This window comes from Ochotona curzoniae, unplaced genomic scaffold (assembly GCF_017591425.1).
Source record: "Ochotona curzoniae isolate NIBS_2020 unplaced genomic scaffold, NIBS_Ocur_1.0 contig_2754, whole genome shotgun sequence".
In the NCBI taxonomy this organism is placed as follows: domain Eukaryota; kingdom Metazoa; phylum Chordata; class Mammalia; order Lagomorpha; family Ochotonidae; genus Ochotona; species Ochotona curzoniae.
The window spans coordinates 10,728,798-10,742,845 of NW_024465582.1; the positions used below are offsets into that span (position 1 = coordinate 10,728,798).

At 36.1% G+C, this 14,048-nt stretch overlaps 1 protein-coding gene across 1 annotated transcript in view; it reads right to left on the reverse strand.

Moving 5' to 3' along the window:
• CDH10 (cadherin 10) overlaps nt 1-13,023 on the reverse strand; it is a 120,810-nt gene extending 107,787 nt beyond the window's left edge. Inside the window, exon 1 of the mRNA XM_040977653.1 lies at nt 12,817-13,023. The gene's annotated coding sequence lies outside the window, so the exon portion shown is untranslated. The remainder of the gene's footprint in view (nt 1-12,816) is intronic.
• Nucleotides 13,024-14,048: the final 1,025 nt, after the last annotated feature.

Sequence of the window (14,048 nt, forward strand, 5' to 3'; positions counted from 1 at the left end):
TCCGAAGGAAAGAGTCAGTCTTAATAATAGAGACCATTGAGTAGAGATTATTATTCAAGTCATTGTACAATTCTATAAAGCGAGGGTTTGTAGACAACAATTAAATGAGCCTGAGACCCTGAAAAATGGTAAACAAAGAAATAATATCATGGTGCCACTTGACTCTGGGTCTCTCATCATTTATGCCGAACTATTCTCAGAAAAAAACCAGAGAGAAATGGATAATTTAGGGAAACTTCAAACGTAGAAATTCTGAGCTAAAGTATTTGAGCTGCTTTTCTATTTTAATACATTTGGGAAGTTATTTTCCTATTTCTTTTGGCATTTATGTTTATCAACTTACTATTCATTCTGAAAGACACTTGTCCTAAGCAGTAGCACGAAATATGAATAACATTACCAAAAGGTTGCATCTGAATTCTGAACATCTCTAAGCTCCTAAATACTCCATTTAAACATTTGCCTTGTGTTTGAATTGAAATAAATACTTCATGCATTCATTGTCTGGCATGTAACATTGTAGGGCAGCAAATCCTAGCAGTCTTCAGAAAATAAAAGCAAATCAATATCACTCTCTCTTAGAACAGAAGCACTTCTGTTGACAGAAGGAACATGATTTAATGGGAAGAAACTGATTTTTGTTTTTAGTCAGACTGTCGGGCTGTTCTTGAGAAGGGGCACGCTCTGATCACCTGTTGTATATTAAAACGCTGACTGAGAAGTTCAAAATGCAGAGAAAATAACTTTCCTCAGAGCAACCGAGTGTGTGTGACTTTAGTACAAACCCCGGAGGGAATCTCCCCATGTTGTTCTTGTAATTTATGTTCCTCTGCAGTTCCCTTTGAACTCTATTCTGTTAATTAAAGCAATCTCTATTTGTCCAAAGAAAAGCAATCATGAACCTGATTGCATTGTAACCTGTAATTGTGACCAGGCTATTTCATGCTCAAGATTGAAATTGCAGTTACACTCAGGATGGGATGATCCTAATGATGCTGATGATGACAGTAATACTGAGAGATGTAGCACAATACGTCTAGATGGTAGACTTGCATGTACATGTAATTACATGGAATGATATTACAGACAGAAGATAAGATAAACATTCATGCTGTGCTGTATAACACCCCAACTAAACTTCTTTTGGTCAAATTCCATCCGAAATTAAAATAAATGAGAAATACACTGTATAAGCAATCAAAGGTTGTTTTCTATTAATACACCTGAGTGTGCCTTTCTGCTCCTTTCCAAATATATATATTATTTTCTTTTTAGCTGCAATATTTCTTTGTAAAATTCATAGCAGAAACACTGTGCTCTGTTCCCACAGGTATGTCAATAGGTTGTTAAAGATCTAGAAAAAAAGGTTTGCTATTTTTTGAATATGTACATGGCATTAGGTAAACACACATTATTTTGCTACTAATTGCAAAACAAAACAAGTATAAGTGCATCTCAAAGCTTCCAGCAGAATAAAGAACACATATCCCATGACCTAGCTGGTAACTTTTTGCTTCTCATGCCGACAGCCAGCTCATTGCTTCTCACGTTTCACAAAATACAGTCAGCATGCTGAAGTTCCTGGTTTCCTGGGGCTGTGCACCAGACCGTACAAGGATAAATTTTGTCTTGAGGCTGCTAACTTTTGAAGAACTCACTATAATTTACTTATAATTACCAACAATTATTTAATAATAAAAATATGTCATTTCTCTAATGTGCTTAACAGTTTCTCGCTCAGAATTTGTAAAACAATATTTGTTCTATGTCATAACCTGCCTATGTTAAAATTCAGTTGAATTAATCTAAACCTGATCCACTTCTAATGCTTATGGAGACCTCAATGTAAATGAATACCTATTTCTAATATCAAGTGCAGTGCTGAATTGGAAAATAACCTGAAGCCAGCATACAAACCCCAATACACGTGACATGGCCACAAGGTGGCTCCCAACACCGACACATGGTAGCTTCCCTTTGGACAATAGAATTTACAAGAATTATTAGCAGCAATGTACCCTATAAGTGGTCAATGCTTAAAAAGACAGAATTGCATCTCAATCCCATGATAAAATTGCAAAGTCTAATTTAAACTTCTTTGTACTAAAAATGACACATCAAAATATTAACATTTCTTAGAGAAAAGTGTTATTCATCTGCATAATTAAATAGCAAGTAATATTTATTTTTCTGTGTTTTAAAAATGAATTTCTCCTCTGATTTTGTACAATGTTATTGTCAATTAAAGGAAGATCTATGCAAACTAATGAACTTTATAGTGTACTTTAAGGAATTTTCAAATTAAGAGACATGATATCCCTTTGCTTGGGACTCAGCAGACCTAATTATAAAAATGTATGCTTTAGATGTCAACTATATTAAATTTAAAATATGTATAATATTAATACCTCACTTAGCCATACTGATCAGTGACAAAGTTAAATCAGTTACACAAATAGTATAGTGAAATTATGAACAGGGAAAAACAAGAGTTATTAGATGATCATAACATTTAAGAAAGATGATAACAGAAATACTGTGATTTCAATTACAGGTAATATATGATCAAATACAAAATAGTACAATACTGGAGCTATTGAAAAATATTACAGTTATATCTAACGTGTTCTTTAAATTGCATATATGAATTAGGGTTAGTGGTCTTAGAGTGCCCATCTCCTCTTCACAATTTGGTGTGTAATTCTAAGTGTTAGGACTTTGTAAAATAAGTATATTCATTAGTTCCAAGTCATACACAAAAAAGATATGTAATTCTGACAATTCACAAAGATATTTATAGACCTATGTTAATTAGATATTTAATTACTTTGGTGCTTTGGAAAGCGAATTTAATAGACAAAAGGAATAAAAATACAGAAACTTAATTTTAAATCTATCTTCATATCTCCTCGAATGGAACGTCTGAAAAGAATGAACTATCTAAATCAAACCTGCTGAAATTTTCACACTTTGCAGTAGGCCCTAAGTCTTCATTAGACAATTTCAGGTCCCCCGTCTAGGAAGTCAGCCGCCCAATGACCTGTCAGCTTGCAGTCGAGAGGGTAGAAGTGGTCTTGGGATTTACAGATACCAACACTGTAATGGGCTGCTGACTGCGGTAACGCACGGCCTGTGCTCATCATTCTTTTCCTAATTCTCCTGACTCTGACCTCAAGAAGGAGACTTCTTGAAAGCAATGATTACCGCTGGATATGCAGAAATGGCTCACGTTTCAACCCAGTGAGTTGATGTGGCTTGTGGCACTCGGCGACAGTTAGTCTCCATCTTTCTAATGCCTTCTCCCGCCTCTGTCCCCATTTAGGCCCTTCACGTAATGTTCAGAATTCATATCCTTTAATTCCCTAGTTCATTCAATGACTATCTGAGAATGTAATTTAAGTTTTCAGGTTACATTCCACCTCCACGCAAGTGATATTTTCACATTCATTAGGGAACAAAGTTATTTATAACTGTTGTACATTGAGTCCTTTCCAGTTACAGTAATAGATTGTATGAGAGCTTTCCTGTTATAATAATAGGCAAACTGTGTCCTTCTAAATTTTACTGTTCAAATTCTCATTTCTCTCAACATAAACATATAACAGATTTATCATGTTTTCATAAATAATTATGTTTAAAACATCAAAAATTTCTCTGTTCAACTGAAAGACATAATCATTATAACATAGTCCACATTAAAATGTAAAAATTAAACATGCATAGCCCAAATCCTTCCATATGATAAACTTAAGACACACAGTTAAGATATAGGTCAGATCAGTTTATATATAACAATAAAAATCACATTAATATGTAATACCAGAATAGCTCTGGTGGGTCAGGTTACTGTACTCAATAGCAATGGCATATGTATGTATGTATTTGTGTATTTATTTATTTATAAATTTAAGTCACCACACTTGCACTATTATGTAAGTATAATTTTTAACCTCATTTTGAAGATGAAAGAACTATCACAGGTACTAAATGTAAACTACATGAGGAGTGACGCGGTCAGGATTTAAACTCAGGCAGTGTGGCAGCACAGTCCGTGCGTTAATGCACGCAAAGGCCTTGTGAAGGATCTACTTAGGACCATAAGATGCTCCTCAGTGCTTCTGGCATGGAGTCTTATTAAAAAATACTCCACAGAATGTTACATAGAAGAGACTTTTTCACAGAACAAGCAAATCAGAATCTCAGCAGAACGTGAAAACTGCTGTCCACAAAGTTTTAGCACTTCAGATTACACTTGATCATCAGGTAAATACATTTTTTGTATGACTCAGGATCTGGGATGCGTGCATTAGCCTTTGAGCCCTTAACTGTAGTCCTTATAGTTCCCTACGCCTGTAAGGAGACAACTGGTCATGGCAAAAGTGAAATGACTGCCAGGCACCAAGTGAGGCGCTGCTCTGACGGAAGTGGCGTTTCAGACTCCTCCCTTGGCCCCTGGAATCCTAGGCTACACGAAAAACTGCTAACTCCGTGTGATATTTTCTTTAAAAGATGAAGTGCGGCTTTCGATTCAATCAGACATTTTTTAAATACAGGTGACATTTGATTTTACGTAATTTACTTTATATTAAATTGCTTTTACATAATTTATTTTTATGTACGATAAGCTCCTAGTACTTATCTTTCCTATACTAATCATAACAGATATAGGATGACCAGTTACGTGATTACCAACTCTTTATTTTGGGGGGCTATAGCGGAAGCTTGTGTCGTTGATCTGTTTCCATCATGCGCTCTCCCCTATGTGTATGTGTGTGCATTCTAACAAGTCATGTGAGTGCCAACTTGGGGGGTGAGGGGGTGATAACAAAACCTTGTGTGGTTGGTCTCTCTCCATCTCTCTCTCTCTAGATGTACTATATAATACGTATATATTATATGTATAATACATATACACACGTACTCTCTCAGTGCTAATAAACTAATTTCTATGGCTATTTTTAAGGTGTCTTAATTAGGGTAACCATTTAAGAATATTTGGCAAACAAATTAATCTATTAATGAATGAAAGAAGACATTGGGGGGTTTCTCCAGGACCACACTTATGACTTTGTGTTACATGGAAGAAAAAGGAAGTGCCCAAGATACTCTGTAATTTAATGTTACTGCCATTCTATTAAAGTGTGAAATCTCTGGACCATAACTGCAGTTATTTGCTATAGTTCATATCATATTTAATGATGAAATTTCACATTAGCATTAGCAACCCCCCCCAAATCCTGTTTGCTCAAAATTTGCTTTTGAATTCATCATGACACCCAGAGGTGTGACACAAGGTGAATGGCTCGTGTTTATTTCCTCCAGGGGAAATAAAATGACTTAGAAATTAGGGAGATTTTAGTAAGTTATTGTATGAATGCTAGGAAATCACTTAGAATAGAAATTGCAAATGAAATGGCATAACGCATGCAAAAGCTAAACCGCAATATATGATACTCTAATGTGAATAAACAAATCATGATTGTGGAAGTTGCATTTCTATAGTGCTAATGCATCAAGCAGTAACAAACATTGAAAATTTTCTCAACATGTTTGGTAAGTATTAGTTTATATGCAAAGTATTGGCTTACTTCAGTGAAGCCAAAGGATGTTTCCTCCAGATTTTCTTCTCTTGTACTTCTCTAGAAACAGGTGAGTTCAAACTCTCCTGATAGAGTGGATTAACATCTTTGCCCGGAAGCCAAGATGATAAATGCCAATTCCTATCTGTGCTGGGCTGTATTTCAGATTTTATGATTTATTATGGTGAAGAATATAATCCAACGAGGAAGCCATGATAATAAACATCGTATTTCCCTTATCATAAGCTGTAGGGATGTTTCACTATGTAACCTCAAAAAGTTCATGGAAGTCCATGTTATTAAAAAAAAAAAAAGGCTCCATGGCTTGCAAAACTTTTTCAACAAAACAATTTCATCTTTCAATTTTCCACAAAGTTTCTAGTATATGTATATATAGTTAAAACATATATAAGCATATATGGTTGAAGTATATATAAATAAACATAATATATAATATATAATATTATATATTATTTTATATATATTATTTATATATTATATATTTATATATAAATATATTTATATATTATATATTATATATTATATATTATATATTATTTATTATATTATATATTATATATTTATATATAAATATATTTATATATTTATATATTATTTTATATTTATATATTATATATATATTTTCAAGTCAGTGATGATTTACAAATTAATAAAGAATATATAGAAATAACCAGGTAAGTATTAAAAGTTAAAATAACTGTTTCCAAAACCATAGAAATTTGGCAGAGCAGAAGTTCACAACAAAAAGTAGAAGTCTCCTTATGACATCCATCTAATTGAGATCCATGTCAGTAGGAGGAAATAACACTTACGTAGTGTAGAAATTCTATAGGTAATCTCTACCCTTCACTCCACAGAGGTTAAAAACAGGAGAGTAAAAATAAGAAAAGAGACAACTTGTGGTAAAACAAGGAAGAGAACTCTTGGCACATGCTGTGTTTAGCATTCTTTTGTTTTCTTAAGATGTTTGTTTCATTTGGGGAGAAGAGGAGAGAATTTCTCCCAGTTGGCTTCGAATTCTGCTGGTACTATCTAGAGCTTCGGTTGGCTGAAGCCAGGACCACAGTGCTCCATCTGGTCATCTGCATGGGTGGCAGTGACCCAAGCAGTGAGTCCTCGTCTACAGTCTCCCAGGACACTGAACAGGAAGCACGATTAGAAGCATTAGCAGGGATTCAAAACAAGCTTTACTGTATGAGATGTAGGTATCTCAAGCAGTGACCTAACTACCTAATCAGAATTCATCATTAGCATTCATTTTATAATCAGTCCCCAGAAGAATCATTGACACCTTGGTCGACATGACAGATAAAGAAATATTTTCTAGGGTCTGCTGCGGTAAAATAGTGGCTAAAGTTTTCTTCTTGCATGTTCTGGGACCCCATAGAGTGGCGGTTCATGTCCCAGTTGCTCCAATTCCCTTCCATCTCCCTGCTTGTGGCGTGGGAAAGCAGCAGAGGATTGCTCAAAGCCTCGGGACCCTGCACCTGTTTGAGAGACTCAGAAGAGGCTCCAGGCTTGACTGGCTCAGCTCTGGCCATTGTGGCCACTTGGGGAGTGAACCAATGGATGGAAGATTTATCTGTCAATCTGATTTTGCAATTAAATACATAAATAAATAATAGAAAATTATATTTTCTGTAAGTTCCTCTTGATGGAGAAAGTCTTTCTCTCCTCTCCCCCAAAATAAAGTTCTCCTCACAAGAAGATTAGATCATAGCATATCATAGTTTAAGAAGAAACTTTTAAACAGTGATAATATTGTGCCTGATTAGGTTAGTGGTTAATCATTGTCTGTTTTTCTTCTTATGTTCTTTATTTCATCACTAAAGAGAATAAATACCACACAGACAGTTTTGAAGGAACATAAAGCATATCCTTTCTTTATGGTACTGCCAATTTAACTGAACAAGATCTTGTCTTAGTTTATGAAAACATTTTGAATAAAAATCAATGTTTGTCATACTAGGGAGGCTGACAATTTATTAGGCAAATGCAAAAAAAATGTAATTCCCAGAAAGTTCAAATCGTTTTTATGTCTACAAAGGTATGAGCCTGTTAATTTAAAGTTTATCCTTAGATGTCAAATTATATGGAAACCATAGGGAGCCTCATTTAAAGCTGAAATTTGATTCAAGAATTATGGAAACATTCGTTGCTTTTTAAAAGCTATTATGGCTTCAAAGAAGTTATTTAGCATGATTCTAATGGAGATGGAGCTGCATGAAAAGGGAGAAACAGATATATTTAAAAGCTTACATGAAGATTGTGCACAGAACTGTACTATTTCCTGGTTATCTGGACAAATACGTTGTTTCTGATCTGCTCAGATAACTATTCCATCTTTCAACTTCAGTTCTCCCACCTGTTTGTACTGTTAGCCTGGGAGGGAATTATAAGTATACATCACATAAAACATCTACTTTATTCAATTGAAAATGTTTATTTTTCACACATTCGGCTTGACTTGCTTTTTCTCATAATTTATGATTACTGTATTTTCAATGGGACACAAGATAGCCAGTGATAATTGTTTAACCCACAATATCTAGAACTGACATTTGCACATCATATATCACTTTCCATTTTTCGATTGCAAACTTGGAATATTTGCTGCTCGCCATGGAGAAGAATCGACACGTCTAATGAAACACTTCTTTCTGGAAGCATGTAATTTATGTTCAATTTATTTTGAGAGTCAGTGCTCTGTCAAACAATCTCAATTGCCTTTCATCCAGTAAATCAACACAGATTCCCAATCAATAACTGATGCAGTGAGTATAATGACTTATGTCTAAGCATTTTACATTTTGATAATTTGCAGAGCCATTTCATTAAAAAAAAAATTGCTGAATTCCTATACTTTATTTGCTGGTGCAGTAAACTATAATGGTGCCAATTTCAACACTTTAGAAGCCTCAGTATTAAAATATCATTAAAAATTGCTTTCATTTTGAAGAACATGTTCCAGCCAAGCGAAGTGTCATATACTTCATGCTATAATGCAAAGGGTAATGCGATAAAGCCAATGTAGGATGTGGCAGTTGATAGAACACTGTTCACAAAATAACAAGATTTGTAGAATAATAATTTCATATAGGGTAATACTCCAAAAGCACATGGAAAATTTCTTGAAGGATGTTTGTAACTGTTTGGCAGAATTCATGAGCATCAGTAGAAGAGTTTAGACATGTCATTTAAGACGGAATTTCCTGTTTCAAACAATGTTGTATGGTATCTAAAAGCCTGTTGCTTGATGTTGCCCTCAAGTTTCAAATGCGATTTAATTTATATCACGACAGCATGTAAAATATGTAGAATCAAAATTGCTTTCTTAAAAAAATTGAGACCACATGACTTAACACTGTGTTTTTCAATATTAATAACAAACTCTTATCTCTGCTGGAAGGGGTTGTTTTATAACTGCATTGTCACCTCCTGCAAACATTAATTTCAACTGATGCTACATTTGATTTCTTAAAATGCTGTAAATTATGATTTTATTTTGCCCATTATTATTTAATCTTCAGCTTTCCCTTTTTTTAGTTCCACCTCCAAGAACGGTTAATGTTTACTAATGCGTCTCCATGACACAGAGAATAGCACTGTAAGAAAAAGAAATATATTGCAATAAAAGGAATTGATGAAAAGAAAACACGTCATCCTTAGAAAAACCAAGAGTTCCCCTTTCTGGAAAATTGCATTGATGATAAACATGAAGGTCAAGTATGAAAAAAATCAACCCTAACAGATTCTTCACCTGTCCAATGCTAATATTTGACTGCAGATAACTCAGTTTCACATATTTACAAATTCAGTGCAGAGGACCTGCTTTCCTTAAGCTGCGTGTCTCTGGAGATTAGCTGCACTAAGAGACAGTAATAAAAGTATGGCAAGTTCAAAATTGCCTATGCTAGAGGCCCAGTTTTAGTCGGACAAGACAATATAACAGGTTTGCATAGGAGAGTCAAGTGAGGTGAGGCTGCTGGGGTGTGCGGAAGTCAGAGGACAGAGGTGACCCTGAGCTAAGAAAACAGGCATTTCTTGTTGGTTGATATTTTCTCTTAATCATGTGATACAAAAAAAATCTCTTGTTGAACTTGTTGAACTTATGAGATGGGGTTAGAAATGAGCAATGAACCAACATTTATGAATACAAGCCAAATGACTTAACTAGAGAAAAAGAAGGTAGATTTGTTCATGAATACTAATATGAAAAAAGATGTCAGATTTCCTATTATTATATTCGGAAATTTCTTCTGTTTGGATGCGTCAGATAACCAAAATGATGACAATAATAAACATTTTTGATGAACTATCTCAATCAACGTTACAAGAAGGAAAGCGGCTTGTCTGTGTTAACTTTCATTTCTCAAAGATGCACGCATAATAGCATTTCTTGGATGCTCAGTGATTCTCCAACTGTTCATGGGAGATATCATATATTGTGCTTAGGTCAACAAATGAGATATGTATTACCACATATGACTATAACTTCAATTAAATTCAGATATGATTGCTAAGTATTCTAAGACAAGTAGGCCTCCTCACTCCAGAACACATTTTGAGTGAATCAAATACAGTCTTGAAATCTGCAATCAAAGATTTGTATAAATTATGATGTTTGACAAATAATGTTTACATGTCTCTCTGTTTTGTATGAGCATTTGAAAAAGCACTTGTTAGGAGACAGCAGTATTAGAATGTAATCTGCATAGTAAGAGAACAAATAAATTCTGGTTCATACTTTGGAAGCCCAAAGGTGCACTGGAGAGAGCTGGGTTTGCATTCCTGATTTGCATTAGGCAATTAACATGCGACAATATCCCTGGTAATAACACCTGACAAAATATGGCTCACTTTGCTGCTGAATCAGCATCACCCACAGCAGTGCTGCGCCCATGCTGCAGCCTAGTGGAATGGTTTGGTATAAAAATGACGCGTCCCAGGAGGACACAGGGCTGTCATTTGCTGCAAAGTAGGTTAAGAAACGTTAGAAATAAGTTAGAGTCTCGGACGGCCCCAGAAAACATATACTGCATGTACCTGTTACATGGAACATTAAGTGAGGGGCCAGCAATTTACCCTCTGTTTTGAACAGGATTCAAATAGTTTGTAGTTAACCTTTGCCGTTTTAAAGACTGGTTTGTAAGAAAAAAGAATTCCTATCTCTTTCAGGTTCCACTAACTTTCTTAATGATGTGTCAGAAACGTCTGTCTCTCAAGACACAACATCAATTTTCTATTCTATTAAGTTTTTTAAAAGAAAATTTCAGTATAAGTTTAAAAAAATAACAGTGGAAGATAAAATTGAACATTACATAATACTGCTTCTAAACAATTATGACTTTTTATTTTTCTCAATATCAAGGAGCCTCAGCCAGAGCATTAAGCAGGGCATGAGGCAATTTGCACATTTCCCTCAAATTAAATCCACATAAGTGGCTGTTCAGACAGTCCCTTTTCCCATTTCCACGGGCTTTCCCCCCAGTTCAGTGTGCAAAATTCTGTTCTTTGATTCGAGTCAGGGAAGGCATATGCATTCACCGGGGAAGTCAATTTGTTACCAGCAAGTATTTGAAACCAAAAAAGTGTCTGATTTAATGAAAGCAGACATTGACTCATAATTGAAAAACACAGCCAAAAAAGAAAAAGTGAAAGCAAATGAAAGAAGCATTTCTTTACATATACATTTTTTTTTTATCAACAAAATGGATTTTTACGTTTGATGCACCCCAGACCCAGGGTGTTTATACTTATGTCCTGTGTATTCCCTTCACCACCTCTTCTGTAAATAAGCTATGACTTCCTTCTGCACTGCATATTAAGTTCACACATGCCTCAAGCATGACACTGGGAGTCAGGCTGCAGATCACCTATGAAAATTATTTACCTACTTCCCTGAGACACAGCCTCTTCTTTTCACCCCTTTAACTAAAAATGAACATGCAGCTCCATCAATGACATGTTTTCACGAAAGTTCTACTAATTAAAAATCCTCACCATACCAGCCCTCAAAAATGAACACACTCTTGCCAAGTGTTATTCGCCACAGAGGAGCTCTTGTAGCCACATTTTAAAGAAAGATACAGAGGGCGTGATGTGAAGGTGGGAAGTCTAGTAACATGCATTGAAGTACAGCAGTCCTCGGTACTGATTCTTCTTAACATAAACCTTGAAAAAAACAACCGGAAGAAAACCAAATGCCACTCCAATAGGCTGGAAGTAATGGATTGGATGTGCAGTTTTGGATAATAAAAGCTCTTACTGGAATGAAGGACCACCATTCTAGGAAACAGATATGTTTTTGGAAAGCAAAGGATGATAGGTTAGTTCTAAAATACTGTTTGTCTTTGATTGCACCTGTGGACATCCCCTCCCCCCTTTAACAAGGAGATAGTTGGTTTTTACCCCAGGGCATACAACAATTCCGGACTCCTGGTTTAAGCCATACTTTCAGTGCTATCAATACTTACTTGTTGAGGACATGCACTCGGACTTCAATATGCTGCATTAATTTAACACCACATAAAATATGGATTTTATTGCAGCACAGACAATAAATGCTGCAACTGCTGACTTCATGCATTCCATCTCCACCTCTTTATCTACCCCCTCCATACTTCTGGCTCAGATATGGAATGTGAATATAGAAATGATGCTTATTCTATTTCTGATGAATGTCAAGCCGTTGTACTTATGTAGATGCTTAGTGAGCACTGACAGTTTCAAGGAATCTGTCTTCTCCTTGCCATTTCTCTTTCTCCTGAGTGTACAATGAACTCTGACTAGGAAGAAGTGCAGAGTGAATCCATTCATATGGAATGCAAAGTAGCCTTCCGAGATGCTAGAGTTCACACAGAAATGCTATCTCAGAAAATGACTGATAAATGAACATGAATAAATATGAGCATGACAAAGTACATTCCATACCCCCCAAAATTTGCATTTGTCCAGGGTGAATTAATCCAGAAACTCTAATGCCACACTGTTGAGCATCATACATATCATTTACCAGCAATAGTTTACCTACAGAGACATTCAAAAAACAGTTGCTTTTAGATCCCAACATGCAGAATTCTAAGCTTTTTTATGTATTACAGACAATCACTTTGACATAATCGCTGAATATTACTTAAAAGAAACACTCTCTCGGCAAGAGAACAAAATAAAAGACCTTAAAGGAGTTAAAAGAAAGGAGGTGAAGACTTCCTACCTGTTTTTAAAAATCAGCTTCTGGATAACGGAAGTTGGTTCCAGCCAAAAGAACCCTGGAGAAATTGCCACTATGTCCCCGTTTTGTTTGTTTTCGGCTGTTATTTTCTAGCTCTGATTCTACTTCAATCTAACTCCAGCTTTCTCTCAGCATCACTTTTAACTCTGGACGGGAGGGAACCGAAGAAAACGGGGGCGAGCTCTCTCTCTCTCTCTCTCTCTCTCTCTCTCTCTGATTGGCTTTCATTCAGTGCTTCTGATTAAGGGAGGAAAGAAAAAAAAAAAGGAAGAAAGCAAGGAAAAAGGGGAAAAAGCCCTTCCTCGCGCGGAGAGAAAGGTTCTGCTGATAGGGCTGCAGCACTTGCCATGGGAAGGTTGGAGACTGGAGAAGCGCTGGCTTCTGCAAGCACACAGCGATTTGCAAGTGAATGCGAGGGGAGGGCGCATCCGCCAGCAGAGCAGCGGCTGAAAGGCGTCCCCTCCCCCGCAGGGCAGAATGCCTCTCTGTTTCCAGGCTAAGGTAATCTGCCCCATCTCTGGAGCAGCTCAGCTCCAAGCAGCGCATTGTTTTTGTTTGTTTGTTGGATGAGGAGGGGAATTTTTTTTCACAGACACTTCTTTGGGCATTTATATTCCTGCAGCAGCCTTATGCCACACGAACAGAATCGAGTCAGATAGTAACCGGATAGGGTAGTCTAGCCGCCTGATTTTTTTGCTGCGGTATAAATGCTTATTTATGTATATGCTTTTCAGGGAACTTTTCTGGTTCTCCAAACACCTTTCTGTTTGTTTGCAGTGTATTGGAACACCTGCCCTCGCTTGTCGTGTTGGCGTGTCCGCGAGCCAGCCTGGTTTCTCAGCCTCACTGGCTTTGCATTTTTGCACTTACAGGTAAAATGGGACGTTGACAATTTAAATATCTAACCGATGCCAGGCACAAATTTTGGGCTGTGGACTTGACATGATATCCTTGTTGTTTTCTTTGAACTTTGTTTATTTATTTATTTTCTCAGATTCGCGGCTTTGTGCCCAAATGAGTACACCAGCAGATGCGAATATCTTTGGACAGTTCTCTCAACGTCTCAGCCATCTACGTGCTCCTTTCTCTGTTTTTTTTCTGTCTCTACATGAAATTGTATTCAACCGAAACCTTACCAAAGGATGTCAGTATAGCTCCACACAATAATTAGATGTATTACATTTTTCTGGCTACGTGTTGATTCCTGTTCCAAA